Below are 8,130 nucleotides of genomic sequence, written 5' to 3' on the forward strand. Positions count from 1 at the left end.
TTTAATATGCTGTTGAATTAGGGTAAGTTTAACTTTTATTACTAATTTTCTCTTTCAGCTTTAATGAACTTACTTTCTGTTTTTTAAAATTTTATTTTTAGTTGATTTCCTTTTCTTTTTAATTAATTATTTAATCAGGCTAGTTCATTAATATGTTATATGCTTCAGCTACATACATCTAAATTTATTGGGGCAGGTATATAATCATTTTTGGCTGTGTCTCTATGGGTAGACCTGAAGGCATGTAGTCAGGCTGTACAGAAAAGGCATTGGTTAAAAGTGTTTATATTCAAAATCTACTTTTTAAATTTCAAAATTAATTAAAAGGGATTTGTCATAAATCAAATTTATATTAATGGGATGTAGGTAATTTTAACTTATGTATATCTGATATGCTTTTATAATTACTGTTGTATTGAATAATTATTGATAGATCTAGATTAGCAGCAGCCAGTGCTATTATCACCAACTCAAAATCTAGGTTACTTAAGGTGAACCTGGTAAATGATGGTTTTGGGGTCTTGTTGTTTGTAACTTTTGGTAAAAATCTCTGCCGTTAATTTGGTATGGATGGGTAATATCAAATAATTCAATCACAACATATATTTAAATTAAACATGAAAAAATTGAAATATTATCATCACTTACATGGAAAAATTGAAATATTATCTTTTCGTATTTTATAAGGTAAAATCTTAAATTATTAATTGATACATTAATTATCTTATAATAGCAATGCCTGGAAAAATCATGGACTACATGGAAAAATGTGAGCATGATAAGTAATATTCTTAAGATTATAAACCTATTAAAGTAAAGAATAAGACATTTTTTACTTAAAATATTGCAGCTAAAATTAAAATTTGAATATTAAAAAATATTTTATTATAGTTTATAAATAACACTATACTTATTTAAGTAGAATATGGGTAATTCACAGAAAAAAGTGACTAATTAGACAAACTTACAAATTAGCTGAACAGTTTTGTACAATAAATTTAAAAGATGGGAACTGTAGAGAGTGATAAATTAGAACTGGCATTCTTTGCTGCAATATTTCAAATAGAAAGTTTCTTATTCTTTACAAGAAGTAATAGCTTGTCCCAAACTTTTCCGGGTGTAATAATTTGTCCTGTACTTTTCCAGAGGTTTATAATCTTAAGCATATTACTTTTCATGGTCGCATTTTTCCGTGTAATATATCTATATATATTTATGTATATATATATACATATATGTATGTGGATACGAGTGGTGTGTGTATATATGCGCATATATATATATATATATATATATATATATATATATATATAGACACAGACTTATATGTATGTATATTTATGTTTATATATTTGTATGTATGTGCGTTTATAGTGTATGTGTGTGTGTGAAACATATGTATTCAAATACGTACCTAATTTTGCAGAGGTGGAAGCATAATCGAGTGCTTGTTCATAATGATGACGACGATGAGGACGATGACGAAGATGTCACTGTAGCTGATAGTGATGATGATGATGGTGATGGTGATGATGACGATGATGATGATGATGAAGTTGGTGATGAAGAAGATGGAACGACGAAGACAATCATGGCGTGGACATATCCGAAAATAATGGCTGCAAGGATGGCGATGATGATGATGAGGATGATGATGGCGACGATGATGATGACTATGATGGGGATGCAAATGATGATGGTTATGCTGATAATGACGCTGCTGATAATAACATTCACGTTCTTGGAATATTCTGAATCTCACTTTTACTGTGTTTAGTCCTGCACATGGTTTAAAATTAAGGTGTAAGCCATCCAAATTGTGCCAAACTTGGTGACTGTTCTATGAGCTGCCAAAGATTATTTAAGCACAATGCGTTTATATATAAATATATTTGTAACTTCTTATACATAGATTTATATATACTTGTATATATATATAATATATATATATCTATACATATATATACATATATAACATATATATATGTATATGTATATATATATATACATATATATATATACAGACATATGTATATTTATTAAATGTACATGAATATATGTACACATACACAAACATTGAGAAAAGAAATTGTGCATATGTGATTATGTAGTAAAAATAAACATGCTCACTGTACAGCACACACACACACACACACACACACACACACACACATATATATATATAAACATATGTAGATACATACACACGTACATACATAATTATATATGCATACATCCCACGCCGTATATATATATTCATACATGCATACATAGGTATAAAGAGACACACAAACGAATATATATATATAACGCATAGTGACATAGTGACAAGTACACACATTTACACTTACAATACATTAATAACAATCATTGTCACGCGGCTCTGTCTTTCTCTTAACTGTATTTGTAACATCCACAGAGCTCTAGAACACGCAGCCGCTCAAGAGCGCCGAAGAACTGCCTACCGATAGCAGACATGCGTGGGAAATTAATAGTTAACTAAATGGCAAGTATCTGTGAAATACATACTCACTCTTAAACTATAAATATGTTCGTTCTTTGAAAAACTGGAATATTTTACGTCGAGTACAATGAACGACCAATTTATTTTGCCTATAAGAATCAAGCATTAATACACGCTTTGATCCCAGTAAGTTGATTCAACCGAACAATATATACGATAGGAATCTAGTCCACTAGAAAATCTCTGTTCGAGATAGAAGCAGTATACGAACCAAAAACCGCTTTGATATGGCTGTCCTCTAAGAGATGACCAAGGCGCATGGGTCAGTGGTTTGAGCGCCGGGCTCACAATCATGAAGTAGTGAGTTGGATTCCTGAACCGGGCTGTGTGTTGTGTTCTAGGAGCTAGACACATTATTTCATGTCGATTAACTTAACTCAGCTGTAAAAATGAGTTGCGACTTCAACGGTGCCAAGCTGTATCGGCCTTTGCCTTTGCCTTGGATAACATCGTTGGTACAGAGAGGTCGTCCATAAACAACCTTGCACAGACTTGAGTCTCGGAGGAGAGCTTTCCAGGTGCAGTCCCATGGTCATTCATGACCGAAGGGGATCTTTATCCTTTACCCTCTAAGAGACGACGATACTGTGTTGTGTGGCCTCCAGATGATGACTTAGGCTAGCCCAATACGTAGATATAGAGGGAAAAGTCTAGACGTCGGAGTTGAGTAGAGGTCCTCCGAATTTGCGATATAACCGTGGCGACGAGGATTTCGTAGCTCACACAACCACTGTATAGTATTGCGATATAACATACTGCCATTTAGTATTAGGAATACTTCTCTAGCTGATTTATTCTGTACACTTGTCACACACGATATATATTACAAGCGGGAGGTAACTCCTTATCTGCGTTAAGGTTTCTATTATATATGGCAAGAATTTCGCCGCTTATATTCTTAGTAATGGCATGCGCATCACCCCATCCTTTCGTTGGTCATATAAATTTCAGACCTTCTGATTTGCCAAAGGAAATCAACATTTAGAACTGACATTTGTCGAACGATTTGCTGAACATCAATCGATATAAAGTTCGGTTGTCACAGACATACGTTTCTTTGAATTCTCTTTCTCCCTATTTCTCTTCCTGTCTGTCTGTACCTCTCTCTCTTCTCTCTCACACACACACCACACACACTCACACACACACACACACAGACACACACACATACACTGTATGCGTGTGCATGTGCGTGTGTGTGTCTCCTCATAATATTTATTTCCTGGTCATTGATTTACAATCATATATACATACCTAAATACATACATGTGCGTGTATATTCTATCGTTACATATAAATACATACATACATATATATATATATATATATATATATATATATATATATATTATATATATATATATATATATATATATATAAATGCGTAGTCAAGGTGCATGGCTCATTGGTTGAGCGTCGAGCTTACGATCGAGAGGTTTGTGACCTCGAATCCCTGACCGTGCTGCGTGTTGTGTTTGGGCAAGAGACTTTATTTCACGTGCTCCAGTTAACTCAGCTGTAGAATTGAGTTGCGACGTCACAGCTGACAAGCTGTATAGGCCTTTGCCTTTCCCTTGGATAACACTGGTGGCGTGGAGAGGGGAGTTCGGTATGCATGGGCGACTGCTGGTCTTCCATAAAAAACAACCTTGCCCGGACTTATGCCTGGGAGGGTTAATTTCTAGGTGCAACCCCATGGACAGTGTCGTGACCGAAGGGGGTCTCAGATATAAATGCATACGTACATACATTTTATATATATGTGAACACACGCACGCATGCACATACTCGCATGCGCGCGCATTACACACGCACACACACACACGAATTTATGTATACACACATATGCATGCAGATATTCACCCAAACGCACAAACGAGTTATTCTCTCAAGATCAAAACATGTGTTCAACAACAAGAAGAACAATGAAAACAACAACATGTAAGTACAACAAGTAATAAACAAAAATAAACACCCTAACCTTTTTTTTTCTCTTATATTAAAAAAAATTGCGCATCTCCCTTTTATTTTGCCTCTGCTTTTAAGGGGTTTTATACGTTGTAGTCTCTTGATACAGCTAAACAATGGGAAAACAAAACAATGGGATACAATTGAGTACAATCAAATTTAATGAAGACTTGAACAAACAAATTCTCAAACAGTACAACAATATTCTAGACAAGAATTGTGGTGATGAAACAATGATAAATATCTCAATATATATATATATATATATATATATATATATATATATATCTGTATGTGTAATATGTGACAATATTCGGTTAGCCATGATAAAACTCCGAGTTTCGGATGCCGGGGTGGAAATCCACGCCGCCATCTCTTCATTCTGGAGAATGAGAGAAAGAGCAAAAGATAAAAGCAGATAGATAGATAGATAGATAGATAGATAGATAGATAGATAGATAGATAGATAGATAGATAGATACTTCATGAGCATTAGCATAAAGATAAATGTAGCATGAAGTGTTATTTAAGTGTGGTGGATAGGAAGCGTCATTAGCGCTTCGGATAAAAATACCTTGCGATATTTCATTGGTATTTCTTATACTAGCGAGATCGGTAGAATGGAAGGTAATGTTAATCTTGATGTGATCTGAACTCAGAACTTAGAGTAACATTACAAGTACGTGCGGCGTTTTATCTGAAGTTCTAACGATTCTGTCAATCCAGTGCCCTAAGGAATTATTTAATAAATATAATCCCCCTGGATAGAGTCCATGTATATTGTTGAGATTCATATTATTCAGTCTTGTGTGATCTGGAGGAAAGATTTGCGTCAGGGTATGGAAATGATGAAATAACATTAAACAAATATTCCACGAAGAAAATGACAAAAACATATAAATAAATATATAAGCAAACAAACATACAAGTATAATGTTATGCTTAGGGAAAAAAGGAGTAGATTTTGACGTTTCGAACAATATTTCTTCGTCAACAATAAAACGAAAAAGGAAAAAAATGCAGTAGAAAAGAAAAACCCTCTTCTAACGCTGTATCGTAAGGTAGAAGGTGTGGCTATTCGTGGTTAAAATAGGAAAATAAAATATTTTCATTTCATAAAATATACTTAAACTGAATAAAAAATAAATGGAAATTTAAAAGATAAAATATGAAGGTATCTAAACAAACACAATTGAACTTGTGAATAAGGTATGGGTTGTTGCCGCTGTTTAGCCCAGACCAGCTGTAATCGAGCAGATTGATGATAAAAGACAACTAAGCTGTGACTATATGCAGAACTGTACATTTTCATGGTTACTTCCTATAATTTTTAAAGTCAGTATGGTGTAATTTGAAGACAGCTTAACTGGTATTTCTAAGAAGTCGAGTGGACACGTGATCTCTCTCGCTCTCTCCCTGTTTCTCCTTTAATGTTTACATATATATTTCGATATTATACAGTCTCTAACTCTATTACTAGACTGGATATCTATACGAGTACATTTTTCATTCTCAGATATCTAATTTATTGTGGGCTATTTGGTTAAAAAGCTCGTTTTGCTGCTCCATGGTTTCCGGCTAAGTCCCTCTATACAGCACTTTGGACAAGTGTCTTCTTCAACAGAGCTGGGCCGGCCAAAGTGACCCTTCAATGTGGTGCCTCAGTATGGTCGCAGTCCAATGATTGAAACAAGTAAAAGATGAAAGATATATAAATATATATTTGATACTGAAGCTTCTTGTTCTCTTTCTGCCTCTCTTTTTTATTATCTCCCTCTTTCTCTATACGTTTAATTTTCCACTATAAAGAATTTCTCTTTCCTCTTCTTTTCCACCCACAATTTTGTTTTATCATATTCATTCCTTTCTTTGCTCTTGAGCGTTTTGTACCTAGTTTAATAACCTTTTCAATCCAAATTCCCTTATATACACGAAATCCTTTTAGGATTATCTAATCCCGTCATTCCGTATACTATCCACTCATTATACATTTCTATTCTTTATTCTGCACTTGTAAAATCGGAGTACTCAGTATTCTCTCTATCCGTCAAACTCATCATCAACAGCTTAAACCGGCGATGGCAAATTGGCAGGATGACTATGGCAGTTGTTGCTTCGGGAGAATAGTTCTTTGCAAATGGACGAATAAAAAAGGAAAAATCAAAATGAAGGAATAGAAAGGGAGGTAATAAAAAACTACTGAACCAAAAGCAAACAAATCCATGATAAGGGCGTACAAATTGAAAAAAAAGGAACTATACAATACAATATAATATTATACAATATCTGTGTGTATGTCTGTAATAGGAAGAAATATAAATGGTATGTCCAACTCTCAGATAATGTCGAAGGACGAAACCATGAATAATGCAGCGAAGAAGAGCTAATATTGCTTGTCACATTTTGATTCAAGGAAAATGGAAGGAGCTAGTTAACCGGTAGGGGGCGAGGTAGTGAGGGAGGACACTGAAGCAAGAAAAAAATCACAGGCAAAAAGCGAGAGAAGGAGAGAGGGTAACAGCGATATACATATATGTATATATATATATAAATTATATGTTTATATATGAATATATATATATGTGCGTGCGCGTGTATGTGTGTGTATATATGTATGCATACGTATGTGTAAAATACATATACATATATATGTATTATATGTAAAAATATATATATGATATATAACATATATACAAGTTTATATGATGTATAGCATATATATAAATATACATAATATACACTTATATGCATATTGTACATACGTAATGCTGTATATATCTATCAGTCAGCCTGTCTGTGTATCTCTACGCCTATCTGCGTATCTATCTATCTATCTTTCTTTCCACGGGTAAACCTCACCTGTCCTCCCCTTTACACTTCATATTGACATTTCTGTGATAACGATCCCTATTGATCAATTTTTTTTCCTCTCCCCCCCTTTTAAAAAAAATTTTTTTAACACCCCCTTTCTTTTGTCCTCTTTCTCTCCTTTACGATCCCTTTTGATCGAAACTCCCCCTTCCTTTTTTTTTTTTTTTTTTTTTTTAAACATTCAAAGAAAGCTCTACCTTGTAATTTGTTCTATCTGTGTGCAGCCCTGTGTGGCTAATAAAGAAACGATCTAATCTATCTATCAAGTGAGTGTGAGGGAAAGAAAAAGCGAGATTGGAAAGATTGTCACAGTGAGAGAGAAAAAATGGCAAAAGTCTGAAAACTGCGAGAGAATATATGGAAGAAGGAAAAATAAGAAGGCGATAGCAAAATTCTATGGAAGAATAACTTGGTAAGTGTGAGTAGGTAAGTGAAGAAGAGTGATGGACTGAGAAGAAAAGTGTATATGTGTGTGTTTGTGTGTATGTGTATGTATATCTATATATATATATATATATATATATATGTGTGTGTGTTTGTGTGTGTATATATATGTATATATATGTATGTATATGCATGTATATATGTATACGTATCAATGTACACACGCACACACACATATATACATATATATATATGTATATAAGTATATATAGATATTATATATAATATTATATATATATATATATATATATATATATATATATATAATATATATATATATAAGATTTAAGAAGAAGTACAACAGACAGCAAGAGGGAGAAAGA

The 8,130-nt window shown here is 33.4% G+C and overlaps 1 long non-coding RNA gene across 1 annotated transcript in view; it reads right to left on the reverse strand.

Annotated features, from left to right (window-relative positions):
• Window positions 1-1,420: 1,420 nt before the first annotated feature.
• The window catches only part of LOC118763603, a 28,412-nt gene continuing 21,702 nt past the window's right edge, over window positions 1,421-8,130 (reverse strand). The window contains exons 2-3 of the long non-coding RNA XR_004999355.1: window positions 4,506-4,601; window positions 1,421-1,847 (exon numbers count right to left, since the gene is read on the reverse strand). This is a non-coding gene — a long non-coding RNA (uncharacterized LOC118763603). The remainder of the gene's footprint in view (window positions 1,848-4,505; window positions 4,602-8,130) is intronic.

The sequence above is a fragment of the Octopus sinensis genome, linkage group LG5 (assembly GCF_006345805.1).
Source record: "Octopus sinensis linkage group LG5, ASM634580v1, whole genome shotgun sequence".
In the NCBI taxonomy this organism is placed as follows: domain Eukaryota; kingdom Metazoa; phylum Mollusca; class Cephalopoda; order Octopoda; family Octopodidae; genus Octopus; species Octopus sinensis.